A 19,562-nucleotide genomic window follows, 5' to 3' on the forward strand; every position below is an offset into this window, starting at 1 on the left:
AGAAATAAAAAGAAATAAAAAGGGACAATGCTACTATCCTCCTTTTCCACACTTGTGCTTCAAAGTAGCACCATGATCTTTATGATAGAGAGTCTTTTGTTTTGTCACTTTCATATACTAGTGGGAATTTTTCATTATAGAACTTGGCTTGTATATTCCAACAATGGGCTTCCTTAAATGCCCTAGGTCTTCATGAGCAAGCAAGTTGGATGCACACCCACTTAGCTTCTTTTGTTGAGTTTTCATACATTTATAGCTATAGTGCATCCGTTGCATGGCAATCCCTACTCCTTGCATTGACATCAATTGATGGGCATCTCCCTAGCTCGTTGATTAGGCTCGTCAATGTGAGACTTTCTCCTTTTTTGTCTTCTCCACATAACCCCCATCATCATATTTTATTCCACCCATAGTGCTATATCCATGACTCACGCTCATGTATTGCGTGAAAGTTGAAAAAATTTAAGATTACTAAAGTATGAACAATTGCTTGGCTTGTCATCGGGGTTGTGCAAGATGAGAGCATTCTTGTGTGACGAAAATGAAGCATGACCAAACTATATGATTTTGTAGGGATGAACTTTATTTTGCCATGTTATTTTGAGAAGACATGATTGCTTAGTTAGTATGCTTGAAGTATTATTATTTTTATGTCAATATTAAACTTTTGTCTTGAATCTTTCGGATCTGAATATTCATGCGACAATAAAGAAAATTACATTGAGAATTATGTTAGGTAGCATTCCACATCAAAAATTCTGTTTTTATCATTTACCTACTCGAGGACGAGTAGGAATTAAGATTGGGGATGCTTGATACGTCTTCAACGTATCTATAATTTTTTATTGTTCCATGCTATTATATTATCAGTTTCATTAATGGGCTTATTTATGAACTTTTATATTGTTTTTGGGACTAACCTACTAACCTGGGCGCAGTGCAAATTGCTGTTTTTTTGCCTATTTCAGTGTTCCACAGAAAAGGAATATCAAACGGAATCCAAACGGAATGAAACCTTCTGCAGAGTTATTTTTGGAACAAACGTGATCCATGGGACTTGGAGTAGACGTCAAGAAAGAAGCGAGGCGACCACGAGGCAGGAGGGCGCGCCTGCCCCCTGGGCGCGCCCCCACCCTCGTGGGTGATACGTCTCCAACATATCTATAATTTTTGATTGTTCCATGCTATATTATATTCTGTTTTGGACATTACTGGGCTTTATTATACACTTTTATATTATTTTTGGGACTAACCTATTAACCGGATGCCCAGCCCAGAATTACCGTTTTTTTGCCTATTTCAGAGTTTCACAGAAAAAGAATATCAAACGGAGTCCAAACGGAATGAAACCTTCAGGAACGTGATTTTTAGAACGAACGTGATCCAGAGGACTTGGACCCTACGTCAAGAAAGCAACCAGGAAGGCACGAGGTAGGGGGCGCGCCTACCCCCCCAGGCGCGCCCTCCACCCTTGTGGGGCCCATGTTGCTCCACCGACGTACTTCTTCCTCCTATATAGACCTACGTACCCCCGAACTACCAGATACGGAGCCAAAACTCTAATTGCACCGCCACAACCTTCTGTACCCGTGAGATCCCATCTTGGGGACTTTTCCGGAGCTCCGCCGGAGGGGCATCGATCACGGAGGGCTTCTACATCAACACCATAGCCTCTCCGATGATGTGTGAGTAGTTTACCTCAGACCTTCGGGTCCATAGTTATTAGCTAGATGGCTTCTTCTCTCTTTTTGGATCTTAATACAATGTTCTCCCCCTCTCTTGTGGAGATCTATTCAATGTAATCTTCTTTTGCGGTGTGTTTGTTGAGACCGATGAATTGTGGATTTATGATCAATTTTATCTATGAACAATATTTGAATCTTCTCTGAATTCTTTTATGTATGATTGGTTATCTTTGCAAGTCTCTTCGAATTATCAGTTTGGTTTGGACTACTAGATTGATCTTTCTTGCAATGGGAGAAGTGCTTAGCTTTGGGTTCAATCTTGCGGTGTCCTTTCCTAGTGACAGTAGGGGCAGCAAGGCACGTATTGTATTGTTGCCATCGAGGATAACAAGATGGGGTTTATATCATATTGCATGAGTTTATCCCTCTACATCATGTCATCTTGCTTAAAGCGTTACTCTGTTCTTTTGAACTTAATACTCTAGATGCATGCTGGATAGCGGTCGATATGTGGAGTAATAGTAGTAGATGCAGGCATGAGTTGGTCTACTTGTCTCGGACATGATGCCTACATACATGGTCATACCTAGATATTCTCATAACTATGCTCAATTCTGCCAATTGCTCAATAGTTATTTGTTTACCCACCGTAATACTTATGCTCTCAAGAGAAGCCACTAGTGAAACCTATGGCCCTTGGGTCTATTTTCTATCATATTAATCTTCCATCAACAAGCTATTTCTTGCACCATTTTTATTTTGCTTTATTTACTTTGCATCTTTATCATAAAAATACCAAAAATATTATTTTATCATATCTATCAGATCTCACTTTCATAAGTGACCGTGAAGGGATTGACAACCCCTTTATTGCGTTGGCTGCGAGGATTTTATTTGTTTGTGTAGGTGCGAGGGACTCGTGCGTGGCCTCCTAATGGATTGATACCTTGGTTCTCAAAAACTAAGGGAAATACTTACGCGTTGCTGCATCACCCTTTCCTCTTCAAGGGAAAACCAACGTAGTGCTCAAGAGGTAGCAGTGGGCCCCTCGCAGCTCCACCGAGCTACTTCTTCCTCCTATATATATATCCATATACCCCGAAAACATCCAGGAGCACCACGAAACCCTATATCCACCGCCGCAACCTTCTGTACCCAAGAGATCCCATCTTGGGGCCTTTTCTGGAGCTCCGCCGGAGGAGGAATCGATCACGGAGGGCTTCTACATCAACACCATAGCCTCTCCGATGATGTGTGAGTAGTTTACCACAGACCTTCGGGTCCATAATTATTAGCTAGATGGCTTCTTCTCTCTCTTTGGATCTCAATACAAAGTTCTCCTCGATTCTCTTGGAGATATATTCGATGTAATTCTTTTTGCGATGTGTTTGTCGAGATCCGATGAATTGTGGGTTTATGATCAAGATTATCTATGAACAATATTTGATTCTTCTCTGAAATCTTTTATGCATAATTTAAATATCTTTGCAAGTCTCTTCGAATTATCAGTTTGGTTTGGCCTACTAGATTGATCTTTCTTGCAATGGGAGAGGTGCTTAGCTTTGGGTTCAATCTTGCGGTGTCCTTTCCCAGTGACAGTAGGGGCAGCAAGGCACGTATTGTATTGTTGTCATCGAGGATAAAAAGATAGGGTTTATATCATATTGCTTGAGTTTATCCCTCTACATCATGTCATCTTGCCTAATGCATTACTCTGTTCTTATGAACTTAATACTCTAGATGCATGCTGGATAGCGGTCGATGTGTGGAGTAATAGAAGTAGATGCAGAATCGTTTCGGTCTACTTGTCGCGGACGTGATGCCTATATACATGATCATGCCTAGATATTCTCATAATTATGCACTTTTCTATCAATTACTCGACACTAATTTGTTCACCCACCGTAATACTTATGCTATCTTCAGAGAATCCATTAGTGAAACCTATGGCCCCCGGGTCTATCTTTTATCATATAAGTTTCCAATCTATTTTATTTTGCAATCTTTACTTTCTTACCTATATCATAAAAATACCAAAAATATTTATCTATTATTATTATCTCTATCAGATCTCACTCTCGTAAGTGACCGTGAAGGGATTGACAACCCCTTTATCGTGTTGGTTGCGAGGTTCTTATTTGTTTGTGTAGGTACGAGGGACTTGCGTGTAGTCTCCTACTGGATTGATACCTTGGTTCTCAAAAACTGAGGGAAATACTTACGCTACTTTGCTGCATCACCCTTTCATCTTCAAGGGAAAACCAACGCAGTGCTCAAGAGGTAGCACCTGGCTGGGGCATCCGACTTTAGATGTTAGGTCTTGGTGTGATGTCTGTTTGGTATTTAGCTCGGACATTCGGCACTCCTTCATCAAGGGGATAGGAGTAGCGACAAGTGTTGCCAAGATAGTGGCTTCAGGCTTACTGATGTATTACTTTGTAAGGTCTTTACGGATAATTAATAAAATGTCTGCATGCATCGCCCAGATGCAGAGGCCGGGGGTATATCATCCTTTTCTAAAAAAATCTAACATACTTTTGAGTTAAACCTCAACTAACCGAACCCTAAAACATATAAGTAACTTCTAATTTTCTTTAGGAGTTAAGCCTAAAAATAATCTTACTTTTCTTAAATTTGATCAGCCCACACATTTTTTTCTAAATCCTCTCTCTCCTCCTCTGATGCCGAGCAACACGCAACACCTCCCCGGCGACCCATCTACCTCTCTGGTGATACATACAACCTCCCAGGGGACCGTCGTGACCATACTTGTGCACTCTCGCTGAAATTCGGCGAGATTCCGCTAAGAATCCGATGGGATCACCTCCCATCAAGGACGGAGGTGATAAAGCGGAATAGGCCTAGGGATGGTCGTTGCCCCCTTTATGTTGTCCGAGATATGGGACACCATATCTTTTCATGCCCAGCGGCGCAGTTCCTGTGGTGCTATGTCCATGAGGCTCTGGGGCCTACCAGGAGGCCGGGACCTATTTCTGGTTGCTCCAAACCTAGGCCAACCAAACTGGAAGGAGAAGACGGCTCTTCTGATTTGTGTTGGTGGCGTTGGCATGGATTCTATGGACAATGCATAACAAGTTGGTTATTAAGGTCTTTTTTCTAGCAGGTTTGTGACTCAGTATTTAAATTATTAGCCTTTTTGCAGCACTGACACCCGCTATCTAGACAGAGGGGTCATGATCGGCTTGGCAGCGTGATGGAGGCGATAACTATGGCCGTGGGGCGCCTTACCACGCCTTAGGGTTCTAAGATGCCAGCCACTTGGTGGCGTTTTTTTATCTTTGTTTTATTTTCTTTGGGTGTGTTTGTGCTGATGCCTTAACAGATATTACTATTTTCTTTGCTGCATTTGGACCTGTTTGTATTGACTTTTGCTGTGCGTAAGTATCAAGTATGTTTCGAGAGAAAATTATTCTAATGTGTCCGTATTTTTCGTGAACCCTCGTATCCAACTCCACCGTGCGACCTCAAATGGACGTCCGCTTTGTCCGATTTCGGTCCATTTGGGTAGGACAATGGGGTCGTGTCCGGGCCTGTCCTGGGATGCGGTGGCTGTGCGCCCAGCGCGCGGCCGCATCCTTTGGCCCCATTCTATTCACCACAGCCAAAAATGCCCATATATTCATATCAAAACAAGTTTTCTAAAAATAAAAATAGTTTTACAACCCAATCAAAATTGTCTCTAATAAAATAGTTTACAACCAAATCGAAATTGTTTTAAATGAACGTAATGAACCAATACATCTATTGGTTGCCAATGTGACTCCACACGTGTTCAACTAAGTCATTTTGAAGATCCAAATGAGTGTGTCAATGTTGGAAATATGCCCTAGAGGCAATAATAAAATGGTTATTATTATATTTCTTTGTTCATGATAATTGTCTATTGCTCATGCTATAATTGTGTTATCCGGAAATTGTAATACATGTGTGAATACATAGACCACAACACGTCCCTAGTGAGCCCCTAGTTGACTAGCTCGTTGATCAAAAGATAGTCATGGTTTCCTGACTATGGACATTGGATGTCATTGATAATGGGATCACATCATTAGGAGAATGATGTGATGGACAAGACCCAATCCTAAGCATAGCTCAAAGATCGTGTAGTTCGTTTGTTGTAGCTTTTCTGAATGTCAAGTATCATTTCCTTAGACCATGAGACTGTGCAACTCCCGGATACCGTAGGAGTGCCTTGGGTGTGCCAAACATCACAACGTAACTGGGTGACTATAAAGGTACATTACAGGTATCTATGAAAGTGTCTGTTGGGTTGGCACGAATCGAGACTGGGATTTGTCACTCCGTATGACGGAGAGGTATCTCTGGGCCCACTCGGTAATGCATCATCATAATGAGCTCAATGTGATCAAGTGGTTGATCACGGGATCATGCATTACGGTATGAGTAAAGTGACTAGCTGGTAACGAGACTGAACAAGGTAATGGGATACCGACGATCGAGTCTCGGGCAAGTAACGTACCGATTGACAAAGGGAATTGTATACGGATTGATTGAATCCTCGACATCGTGGTTCATCCGATGAGATCATCGAGGAGCATGTGGGAGCCAACATGGGTATCCAGATCCCGCTATTGGTTATTGACCGGAGAGTCGTCTCGGTCATGTCTGCATGTCTCCCGAACCCGTAGGGTCTACACACTTAAGGTTCGGTGACGCTAGGGTTGTTAGGAAGACTTGTATGTGATTACCGAATGTTGTTCGGAGTCCCTGGATGAGATCCCGGACATCACGAGGAGTCCCGGAATGGTCCGGAGGTGAAGATTTATATGTAGGAAGTTGTCATACGGTCACCGGAAAGGTTCGGGGGCATATCGGTATTGTACCGGGGCCACCGGAGGGGTTCCGGGGGTCCACCGGGAGGGGCCACCTCTCTCGGAGGGCCTAATGGGCTGTAGAGGAAAGGGAACCAGCCCTACATGGGCTGGCCGCATTCCCCCCCTTGGTCCCATGCGCCTAGGGTTGGGGGGGAAACCCTAAAGGGGGCGCCCCCCTTGCTTGGGGGGCAAGCCCCCTCCCCTTGGCCGCCGCCCCCCCTCTATATCTCAACTAGAGGGGGCCGACCCCCTTCCTCCTTCCCCTATAAATAGAGGGGCAAGGGGAGGGCTGCAAACAACATCCAAGGCGCAGCCCCTCCCCTCCCCAACACCTCTCCTCCTCCGTAAGAGCTTGGTGAAGCCCTGCCGAAGTACTGCAGCTTCACCACCACCACGCCGTCATGCTGCTGTTGGAGCCCTCTTCCTCAACCTCTCCCTCCTCCTTGCTGGATCAAGGCGCGGGAGACGTCCTCGCTCCGTACGTGTGTTGAACGCGGAGGTGCCGTCCGTTCGGCGTTAGGATCTTCAGTGATTTGGATCATGACGAGTACGACTCCATCAACCCCGTTCTCTTGAACGCTTCCGCTCGTGATCTACAAGGGTATGTAGATGCACTACTCTCTCCCTCGTTGCTAGATGACTCCATAGATAGATCTTGGTGATGCGTAGAATTTTTTTTTAAATTCTGCTACGTTCCCCAACAGTGGCATCATGAGCTAGATCTATGCGTAGTTACTATGCACGAGTAGAACACAAAGCAGTTGTGGGCGTCGATATTGTCAATTTACTCATCGTTACTAGTCTTATCTTGATTCGGCGGCATCGTGGGATGAAGCGGCCCGGACCGACCTTACACGTACGCTTACATGAGACTGGTTCCACCGATTGACATGCACTAGTTGCATAAGGTGGCTGGCGGGTGTCTGTCTCTCCCACTTTAGTCGGATCGGATTCGATGAACAGGGTCCTTATGAAGGGTAAATAGAAATTGGCAATTCACGTTGTGGTTTTGGCGTAGGTAAGAAACGTTCTTGCTAGAATCCTATAGCAGCCACGTAAAAACTTGCAACAACAATTAGAGGACGTCTAACTTGTTTTTGCAGCAAGTGTTTTGTGATGTGATATGGCCAAAGGATGTGATGAATGATATATGTGATGTATGAGATGATCATGTTCTTGTAATAGGAATCACGACTTGCATGTCGATGAGTATGACAACCGGCAGGAGCCATAGGAGTTGTCTTTATTTATTTATGACCTGCGTGTCAACATAAACGTCATGTAATTACTTTACTTTATTGCTAAAGCGTTAGCCATAGTAGTAGAAGTAATAGATGACGAGACAACTCCAAGAAGACACGATGATGGAGATCATGATGATGGATATCATGGTGTCATGCCGGCGACAACGATGATCATGGAGCCCCGAAGATGGAGATCAAAAGGAGCAAATGATATTGGCCATATCATGTCACTATTTGATTGCATGTGATGTTTATCATGTTTTACATCTTATTTTCTTAGAACAACGGTAGCTTAAATAAGATGATCCCTCATAATAATTTCAAGAAAGTGTTCCCCCTAACTGTGCACCGTTGTGAAGGTTCGTTGTTTCGAATCACCACGTGATGATTGGGTGTGATAGATTCTAACATTCGAATACAACGGGTGTAAGCCAGATTTACACACGCAATACACTTAGGTTGACTTGACGAGCCTAGCATGTACAGACATGGCCCCGGAACATGGAAGACCGAAAGGTCGAGCATGAGTCGTATAGGAGATATGATCAACATGAAGATGTTCACCGATGTTGGCTAGTCCGTCTCACGTGATGATCGGACACGGCCTAGTTAACTCGGATCATGTTTCACTTAGATGACTAGAGGGATGTCTATCTGAGTGGGAGTTCATTGAGTAATTTGATTAGATGAACTTAATTATCATGAACTTAGTCTAAAATCTTTACAATATGTCTTGTAGATCAAATGGCCCATGTTGTCCTCAACTTCAACGCGTTCCTAGAGAAAACCAAGCTGAAAGACGATGGCAGCAACTATACGGACTAGGTCCGGAACCTGAGGATCATCCTCATAGCTGCCAAGAAAGATTATGTCCTAGAAGCACCGCTAGGTGACGCACCTGTCCCATAGAACCAAGACGTTATGAACGCTTGGCAGTCACGTGCTGATGATTACTACCTCGTTCAGTGCGGCATGCTTTATAGCTTAGAACCGGGGCTCCAAAATCGTTTTGAGAGACACGGAGCATATGGGATGTTCGAAGAGCTAAAAATGGTTTTTCAAGCTCATGCCTGGGTTGAGAGATATGAAGTCTCCGACAAGTTCTTCAGCTGTAAGATGGAGGAAAATAGTTCTGTCAGTGAGCACATACTCAAAATGTCTGGGTTGCATAACCGCTTGACTCAGCTGGGAGTTAATCTCCCGAATGACGCAGTCATTGACAGAATCCTTCAGTCGCTTCCACCGAGCTACAAGAGCTTTGTGATGAACTTCAATATGCAGGGGATGGAAAAGGCCATTCCTGAGGTATATTCAATGCTGGAATCAGCAGAGGTAGAAGTCAAAAAGGAACATCAAGTGTTGATGGTGAATAAAACCACTAAGTTCAAGAAAGGCAAGGGTAAGAAGAACTTCAAGAAGGACGGCAAGGGAGTTGCCGCGCCCGGTAAGCAAGCTGTCGGGAAGAAGCCAAAGAATGGACCCAAGCCCGAGACTGAGTGTTTTTATTGCAAGGGAAGTGGTCACTGGAAGCGGAACTGCCCCAAATACTTAGCGGACAAGAAGGCCGGCAACACGAAAGGTATATGTGATATACATGTAATTGATGTGTACCTTACCAGTACTCATAGTAGCTCCTGGGTATTTGATACCGGTGCGGTTGCTCACATTTGTAACTCAAAGTAGGAGCTGCGGAATAAGCGGAGACTGGCGAAGGACGAGGTGACGATGCGCGTCGGGAATGGTTCCAAGGTCGATGTGATCGCCGTCGGCACGCTACCTCTACATTTACCTACGGGATTAGTTTTAAACCTCAATAATTGTTATTTAGTGCCAGCTTTGAGCATGAACATTGTATCAGGATCTCGTTTAATTCGAGATGGCTACTCATTTAAATCCGAGAATAATGGTTGTTCTATTTATATGAGAGATATGTTTTATGGTCATGCTCCGATGGTGAATGGTTTATTATTAATGAATCTCGAGCGTAATGCTACACATATTCATAGTGTGAATACCAAGAGATGTAAGGTTGATAATGATAGTCCCACATACTTGTGGCACTGCCACCTTGGTCACATAGGTGTCAAACGCATGAAGAAGCTCCATGCAGATGGACTTTTAGAGTCTCTTGATTACGAATCATTTGACACGTGCGAACCATGCCTCATGGGTAAAATGACCAAGACTCTGTTCTCAGGAACAATGGAGTGAGCAACCAACTTATTGGAAATAATTCATACTGATGTGTGCGGTCCAATGTGTTGGAAATATGCCCTAGAGGCAATAATAAATTGGTTATTATTATATTTCCTTGTTCATGATAATCGTTTATTATCCATGCTAGAATTGTATTGATAGGAAACTCAGATACATGTGTGGATACATAGACAACACCATGTCCCTAGTAAGCCTCTAGTTGACTGGCTCATTGATCAATAGATGGTTACGGTTTCCTGACCATGTACATTGGATGTCGTTGATAACATGATCACATCATTAGGAGAATGATGTGATGGACAAGACCCAATCCTAAGCCTAGCACAAGATCATGTAGTTCGTATGCTAAAGCTTTTATAATGTCAAGTATCATTTCCTTAGACCATGAGATTGTGCAACTCCCGGATACCGTAGGAGTGCTTTGGGTGTGCCAAACGTCACAAGGTAACTGGGTGGCTATAAAGGTACACTACAGGTATCTCCGAAAGTGTCTATTGGGTTGGCACGAATCGAGACTGGGATTTGTCACTTCGTGTAAATGGAGAGGTATCTCTGGGCCCACTCGGTAGGACATCATCATAATGTGCACAATGTGACCAAGGAGTTGATCACGGGATGATGTATTATGGAACGAGTAAAGAGACTTGCCAGTAACGAGATTGAACAAGGTATCGGGATACTGACGATCGAATGTCGGGCAAGTATCATACCGCTAGACAAAGGGAATTGTATACGGGATTGATTAAGTCCTTAACATCGTGGTTCGTCCGATGAGATCATTGTGGAACATGTGGGAGCCAACATGGGTATCCAGATCCCGCTGTTGGTTATTGACCGGAGAGTTATCTCGGTCATGTCTGCATGGTTCCCGAACCCGTAGGGTCTACACACTTAAGGTTCGATGACGCTAGGGTTATAGGGAATAGATATACATGGTTACCGAATGTTGTTCGGAGTCCCGGATGAGATCCTGGACGTCACGAGGAGTTCCGGAATGGCCCGGAGGTAAAGATTTATATATGGGAAGTCCTGTTTTGGTCGCCGGAAAAGTTTCGGGTTTTATTGGTAATGTACCAGGACCACCGAGAGGGTCCTGGTGGTCCACCAAGTGGGGCCACCAGCCCCGGAGGGCTGCATGGGCCAAGTGTGGGAGGGTACCAGCCCCAGGTGGGCTGGTGCGCCCCCTACCAAGGCCCAAGGCGCAAGGGAGAGTGGAAGGGGGCAAACCCTAGGCTCAGATGGGCCTAAGGCCCACCTAGTGGTGCGCCCCCCTCTCTCCCCCCTTGGCCGCCCCCCTAGATGGGATCTAGGGCTAGCTGCCACCCCTAGGGGTGGAAACCTAGGTGGGGGCGTAGCCCCTCCCCTCCCCCTATATATACTTGAGGTTTTGGGCTGCTAGAGACACGATTCAATCTCCTTCTTGGCGCAGCCCTACCCCTCTCCCTCCTTGTCTCTTGCGGTGCTTGGCGAAGCCCTGCTGGAGTACCACGCTCCTCCACCACCACCACGCCGTCGTGCTGCTACTGGATGGAGTCTTCCCCAACCTCTCCTTCTCCCCTTGGTGGATCAAGGCGTAGGAGACGTCACCGGGCTGTACGTGTGTTGAACACGGAGGTGCCGTCCGTTCGGCACTAGGATCATCGGTGATTTGGATCACGACGAGTACGACTCCATCAACCCCGTTCACTTGAACGCTTCCGCTTAGCGATCTACAAGGGTATGTAGATGCACTCTCCTTCCCCTCGTTGCTAGATTACTCCATAGATTGATCTTGGTGATGCGTAGAAAATTTTGAATTTCTGCTACGTTCCCAACAGTGGCATCATGAGCTAGGTCTATGCGTAGTTACTATGCACGAGTAGAACACAAAGTAGTTGTGGGCGTTGATATTGTCAATTATCTTGCCGTTGCTAGTCTTATCTTGATTCGGCGGCATCGTGGGATGAAGCGGCCCGGACCAACCTTACACGTACGCTTACGTGAGACCGGTTCCACCGACTGACATGCACTAGTTGCATAAGGTGGCTGGCGGGTGTCTTTCTCTCCCACTTTAGTCGGATCGGATTCGATGAACAGGGTCCTTATGAAGGGTAAATAGAAATTGGCAATTCACGTTGTGGTTTTGGCGTAGGTAAGAAACGTTCTTGGTAGAAACCTATAGCAGCCACGTAAAAAACTTGCAACAACAATTAGAGGACGTCTAACTTGTTTTTGCAGCAAGTGTTTTGTGATGTGATATGGCCAAAGGATGTGATGAATGATATATATGTGATGTATGAGATCATGTCCTTGTAATAGGAATCACGACTTGCATGTCGATGAGTATGACAACCGGCAGGAGCCATAGGAGTTGTCTTTATTTTTTGTATGACCTGCGTGTCATTGAGAAACGCCATGTAAATTAATTTACTTTATTGCTAAACGTGTTAGCCTTAGTAGTAGAAGTAATAGTTGGCGAGCAACTTCATGGAGACACGAGATGGAGATCATGATGATGGAGATCATGGTGTCATGCCGGTGACAAGATGATCATGGAGCCCCAAGATGGAGATCAAAGGAGCTATATGATATTGGCCATATCATGTCACTATTATTTGATTGCATGTGATGTTTATCATGTTTTTGCATCTTGTTTACTTAGAACGACGGTAGTAAATAAGATGATCCCTCATAATAATTTCAAGAAAGTGTCCCCCCTAACTGTGCACCGTTGCGACAGTTCGTTGTTTCGAAGCACCACATGATGATCGGGTGTGATAGATTCCAACGTTCACATACAACGGGTGTAAGACAGATTTACACATGCAAACACTTAGGTTGACTTGACGAGCCTAGCATGTACAGACATGGCCTCGGAACATAGAAGACCGAAAGGTCGAACATGAGTCGTATAGAAGATACGATCAACATGAAGATGTTCACCGATGTTGACTAGTCCGTCTCACGTGATGATCGGACACGGCCTAGTTGACTCGGATCATGTAATCACTTAGATGACTAGAGGGATGTCTATCTGAGTGGGAGTTCATAAGATGAACTTAATTATCCTGAACATAGTCAAAAGGTCTTCGCAAATTATGTCGTGGCTCGCGCTTCAGTTCTACTGTTTAGATATGTTCCTAGAGAAAATTTAGTTGAAAGTTGATAGTAGCAATTATGCGGACTAGGTCCGTAAACTGAGGATTGTCCTCATTGCTTCATAGAAGGCTTATGTCCTTAATGCACCGCTCAGTGTGCTGAACCTCGAACGTCGTCTGTGGATGTTGCGAACATCTAACATACACATTTTGATAACTACGTGATAGTTCAGTTAAATGGTTTAGAGTTGAGGCACCGAAGACGTTTTGAAACGTCGCGAAACATATGAGATGTTTCGAGGGCTGAAATTTGGATTTCAGGCTCGTGCCCACGTCAAGAGGTATAAGACCTCCGACGATTTTCTTAGCCCGCAAATTAAGGGAGAAAAGCTCAATTGTTGAGCTTGTGCTCAGATTGTCTGAGTACAACAATCATTTGAATCGAGTGGGAGTTGATCTTCCAGATGAGATAGTGATGTTTCTCTGAAGTCATTACCACCAAGCTGCTAGAGCTTCGTGATGAACTATAATATATCAGGGACATATATGATGATCCTTGAGATATTCGCGATGTTTGACACCACAGAAGTAGAAATCAAGAAGGAGCATCAATTGTTGATGGTTGGTGAAACCACTAGTTTCAAGAAGGGCAAGGGAAAAAAGGGATACTTCATGAAACGGCAAATCAGTTGCTGCTCTAGTGAAGAAACCCAAGGTTGAACCCAAACCCGAGACTAAGTGCTTCTGTAATAAGGGGAACAGCCACTGGAGCAGAATTACCCTAGATACTTGGTAGATGAGAAGGCTGGCAAGGTCGATAGAAGTATATTGGATATACATTGTGTTAATGTGTACTTTACTAGTACTCCTAGTAGCACCATGGTATTAGATACCGGTTCGGTTGCTAAATGTTAGTAAACTCGAAATAAAAGGCTGCGGAGTACACGGAGACTAGCTAAAGGTGAGCTGGCAATATGTGTTGGAAGTTTTTCCAAGCTTGATGTGATCAAGCATCGCACGCTCCCTCTACCATTGAGATTGGTGTTTGCGTTGAGCATAGACATTATTGGATTATGTCTATCGCAATACGGTTATTCATTTAAGGAAAATAATGGTTACTCTGTTTATTTGAATAATACCTTCAATGGTCTTGCACCTAAAATGAATGGTTTATTGAATCTCGATCGTAGTGATACACATGTTCATGCCAAAAGATATAAGATAGTAATGATAGTACCACCTACTTGTGGCACTGCCACGTAAGTCATATCGGTATAAAACGCATGAAGAAGCTCCATGTTGATGGATCTTTGGGCTCACTCGTTTTGAAAAGTTTGAGACATGCGAACCATGTCTATTGGTGTATATGCATGAAGAAACTCCATGCAAATGGACCATTTGGACTCACTTGATTTTGAATCACTTGAGACATGCAAATCATACCACATGGGCAAGATGACTGAAAGCCTCGTTTTCAGTAAAATGGAACTAGAAAGCAACTTGTTGGAAGTAATACATTTTGATGTGTGCAGTCCAATGAGTGCTGAGGCGTGTAGTGGATATCGTTATGTTCTTACTTCACAGATGATTTGAGTAGTTGTTGAGTATATTTACTTGATGAATCACGAGTCTGAATTATTGAAAGGTTCAAGTAATTTCAGGGTGAAGTTGAAAGATCGTCGTGACAAGAGGATAAAAGATCTATGATATGATCATAGAGATGAATATCTGAATTACGAGTTTGGCACAGAATTAAGACATTGTGGAAATTGTTTCACAACTAATACAGCCTGGAACACCATAGTGTGATGGTGTGTCCGAACATCATAACTGCACCCTATTGGATATGATGCATACCATGATGTCTCTTATCGAATTACCACGATAGTTTATGGGTTAGGCATTAGAGACAACCACATTCACTTTAAATAGGGCACCACGTAATTCCGATGAGATGACACCGTATGAACTATGGTTTAGAGAAACCTCTGTCATTTCTTAAAAGTTTGGGGCTGCGACGCTTATGTGAAAAAGTTTCAGGCTGATAAGCTCGAACCCAAAGCGGATAAATGCATCTTCATAGGACACCTAAAATAGTTGGGTATACCTCATGTCTCAGATCCGAAAGCAATAAGGGATTGTTTCTAGAATCGGGTCCTTTCTCGAGGAAAAAGTTTCTCTCGAAAGAATTGAGTGGGAGGATGGTGGAGACTTGATGAGGTTATTGAACCGTCTCTTCAACTAGTGTGTGGCAGGGCACAGGGAGTTCTTCCTGTGGCACCTACACCAATTGAAGTGGAAGCTTATGATAGTGATCATGAAACTTCAGATCAAGTCACTACCAAACCTCGTGGGATGACAAGGATGCGTACTACTTCAGAGTGGTACATAATCCTGTCTTGGAAGTCATGTTTCTAGACAACAATGAACCTACGAGCTATGGAGAAGTGATGGTGGGCCTGGATTCCAAAATGGCTCGAGGCCATATAATCCAAGAGAGGATCCATATATGAAAACAAAGTGTAGACTTTGGAAGAACTACTTGATGGTCGTAAGGCTGTTAGGTACATATGGATTTTAAAAGGAAGACGGACAATAATGGTAAGTATCACCATTAAGAAAGCTCAACTTGTCGTTAAGATGTTTTCCGACAAGTTCAAGGAGTTGACTACGATGAGACTTTCTCACTCGTAGCGATGATAAGAGTCTGTTGAAATTATATTAGCGATTACTGCATTATTTATGAAATCTTGCAGATAGGATGTCAAAACATTGTTTCCTCGACGATTTTCTTGAGGAAAGGTTGTATGTGATACAACCGGAACGTTTTGTCAATCCTGAAAGATGCTAATAAGTATGCAAAGCTCCAGCAATCCTTCTAAGGACTGGAGTAAGCGTCTCGGAGTTGGAATGTATGCTTTGATGAGATGATCAAAGATTTTGGGTGTATACAAAGTTTATGAGAAACTTGTATTTCCAAAGAAGTGAGTGGGAGCACTATAGAATTTCTGATGAATATATGTTGTTGACATATTGTTGATCAGAAATGATGTAGAATTTCTGGAAAGCATATAGGGTTATTTGGAAAGTGTTTTTCAATGGAAAGCCTGGATTAAGCTACTTGAACATTGAGCATCAAGATCTATAAGGATAGATCAAAACGCTTAATGGTACTTTCAAATGAGCACATACCTTGACATGATCTTGAAGGTGTTCAAGATGGATCAGTCAAAGAAGGAGTTCTTGCCTGAGTTGTAAGGTATGAAGTTAAGACTTAAAGCTCGACCACGGCAGAAGAAAGAGGAAGGACGAAGGTCGTCCCCTATGCTTTTGTCATAGGCTCTATACGGTATGCCATGCTGAGTACCGCACCTGATGTGTGCCTTGCCACATATCTGGCAAGAGGGTACAAAGGTAATCTAGGAGTAGATCACCAGATGGCAGTCTAAATTATCCTTAGAGGAATAAGGATATGTTTCTCGGTTATGGAGGTGATAAAGAGTTCGACGTAAAGAGTTACGTCGATGCAAGCTTAACACCTATCCGGATAGCTCTGAGTAGAGATACCAGATACGTATAATGGAGCAACAATTTAGAATAGCTCCAAGTAGAACAATTATTTGAAATGGCTCCAAATGTAGCGTAGTAGTTGCATCTACAAGATGACATAGAAATTTGCGAAGTACATACGGATCTGAATGTTGCAGACCCGTTGACTGAAACCTCTCTCACAAGCATAACATGATCAAACCCAGAACTCTTTGGGTGTTAGTCACATGGGGATGTGACCTTGAGTGTTAATCACATATCGATGTGAACTGGATTATTGACTCTAGTGCAAGTGGGAGACTGTTGGAAATATGCCCTAGAGGCAATAATAAATTGGTTATTATTATATTTCCTTGTTCATGATAATCGTTTATTATCCATGCAAGAATTGTATTGATAGGAAACTCAGATACATGTGTGGATACATAGACAACACCATGTCCCTAGTAAGCATCTAGTTGACTGGCTCGTTGATCAATAGATGGTTACGGTTTCCTGACCATGGACATTGGATGTCGTTGATAACGAGATCACATCATTAGGAGAATGATGTGATGGACAAGACCCAATCCTAAGCCTAGCACAAGATCATGTAGTTCGTATGCTAAAGCTTTTCTAATGTCAAGTATCATTTCCTTAGACCATGAGATTGTGCAACTCCCGGATACCGTAGGAGTGCTTTGGGTGTGCCAAACGTCACAACGTAACTGGGTGGCTATAAAGGTACACAACAGGTATCTCCGAAAGTGTCTGTTGGGTTGGCACGAATCGAGACTGGGATTTGTCACTCCGTGTAAACGGAGAGGTATCTCTGGGCCCACTCGGTAGGACATCATCATAATGTGCACAATGTGACCAAGGAGTTGATCACGGGATGATGTGTTACGGAACGAGTAAAGAGACTTGCCAGTAACGAGATTGAACAAGGTATCGGGATACCGACGATCGAATCTCGGGCAAGTATCGTACCGCTAGACAAAGGGAATTGTATACGGGATTGATTAAGTCCTTGACATCGTGGTTCATCCGATGATATCATCATGGAACATGTGGGAGCCAACATGGGTATCCAGATCCCGCTGTTGGTTATTGACCGGAGAGTTATCTCGGTCATGTCTGCATGGTTCCCGAACCCGTAGGGTCTACACACTTAAGGTTCATGACGCTAGGGTTACAGGGAATAGATATACGTGGTTACCGAATGTTGTTCAGATTCCCGGATGAGATCCCGTACATCACGAGGAGTTCCGGAATGGTCCGGTGGTAAAGATTTATATATGGGAAGTCCTGTTTTAGTCGCCGGAAAAGTTTCGGGTTTTATCGGTAATGTACCGGGACCACCGGGAGGGTCCCGATGGTCCACCAAGTGGGGCCACCAGCCCCGGAGGGCTGCATGGGCCAAGTGTGGGAGGGGACCAGCCCCAGGTGGGCTGGTGCGCCCCCCCACCAAGGCCCAAGGCGCAAGGGAGAGTGGAAGGGGCAAACCCTAGGCTCAGATGGGCCTAAGGCCCACCTAGTGGTGCGCCCCCCTCTCTTCCCCCTTGGCCGCCCCCCCTAGATGGGATCTAGGGCTGGCCGCCACCCCTAGGGGTGGAAACCTAGGTGGGCGCGCAGCCCGTCCCCTCCCCCTATATATACTTGAGGTGTTGGGCTGCCAGAGACATGATTCAATCTCCTTCTTGGCGCATCCCTACCCCTCTCCCTCCTCGTCTCTTGCGGTGCTTGGCGAAGCCCTGATGGAGTACCACGCTCCTCCACCACCACCACGCCGTCGTGCTGCTGCTGGATGGAGTCTTCCCCAACCTCTCCTTCTCCCCTTGCTGGATCAAGGCGTAGGAGACGTCACCGGGCTGTACGTGTGTTGAACACGGAGGTGCCGTCTGTTCGGCACTAGGATCATGGGTGATTTGGATCACGATGAGTACGACTCCATCAACCCCGTTCACTTGAACGCTTCCACTTAGCGATCTACAAGGGTATGTAGATGCACTCTCCTTCCCCTCATTGCTAGATTACTCCATAGATTGATCTTGGTGATGCGTAGAAAATTTTGAATTTCTGCTATGTTCCCCAACACAATGAGTGTTGAGGCTCGCAGTGGCTATCGTTATATTCTCACCCTCAATGATGACTTGAGTAGATGTGGGTATGTCTACTTAATGAAACACAAGTCTGATACCTTTGAAAAGTTCAAGGAATTTCAGAGTGAGGTTGAGAATCAACGTGACAAGAAAATCAAGTTCTTGCGATCAGATCATGGGGGAGAATACTTGAGTCACGAATTTGGCACACACTTAAGAAAATGTGGAATAGTTTCACAACTCATGCCACCTGGAACACCTCAGTGTAATGGTGTGTCCAAACGTCGTAATCGCACTCTATTGGATATGGTGCGATCTATGATGTCTCTTACCGATTTACCGCTGTCATTTTGGGGCTATGCTTTAGAGACTGTCGCATTCACTTTAAATAGGGCTCCGTTGAAATTTGTTGAGACGACACCGTATGAATTATGGTTTGGGAAGAAACCTAAGCTGTCGTTTCTAAAAGTTTGGGGATGCGATGCTTATGTCAAGAAACTTCAACCTGAAAAGCTCGAACCCAAGTCGGAAAAATGCGTCTTCATAGGATACCCTAAAGAAACTGTTGGGTATACCTTCTACCTCAGATCCGAAGGCAAGATCTTTGTTGCCAAGAATGGGTCCTTTCTAGAGAAAGAGTTTCTCTCGAAAGAAATAAGTGGGAGGAAAATAGAACTTGATGAAGTATTACCTCTTGAACCGGTAAGTGGCACAGCTCAAGAAAATGTTCCTGAGGTGCCTGCACCGACTAGAGAGGAAGTTAATGATAATGATCATGAAACTTCAGATCAAGTTATTATTGAACTTCGTAGGTCCATGAGGACACGTTCCGCACCAGAGTGGTACAGCAACC

The sequence above is a fragment of the Triticum dicoccoides genome, chromosome 1A, assembly GCF_002162155.2.
Source record: "Triticum dicoccoides isolate Atlit2015 ecotype Zavitan chromosome 1A, WEW_v2.0, whole genome shotgun sequence".
Taxonomy (NCBI): Eukaryota; Viridiplantae; Streptophyta; class Magnoliopsida; order Poales; family Poaceae; genus Triticum; species Triticum dicoccoides.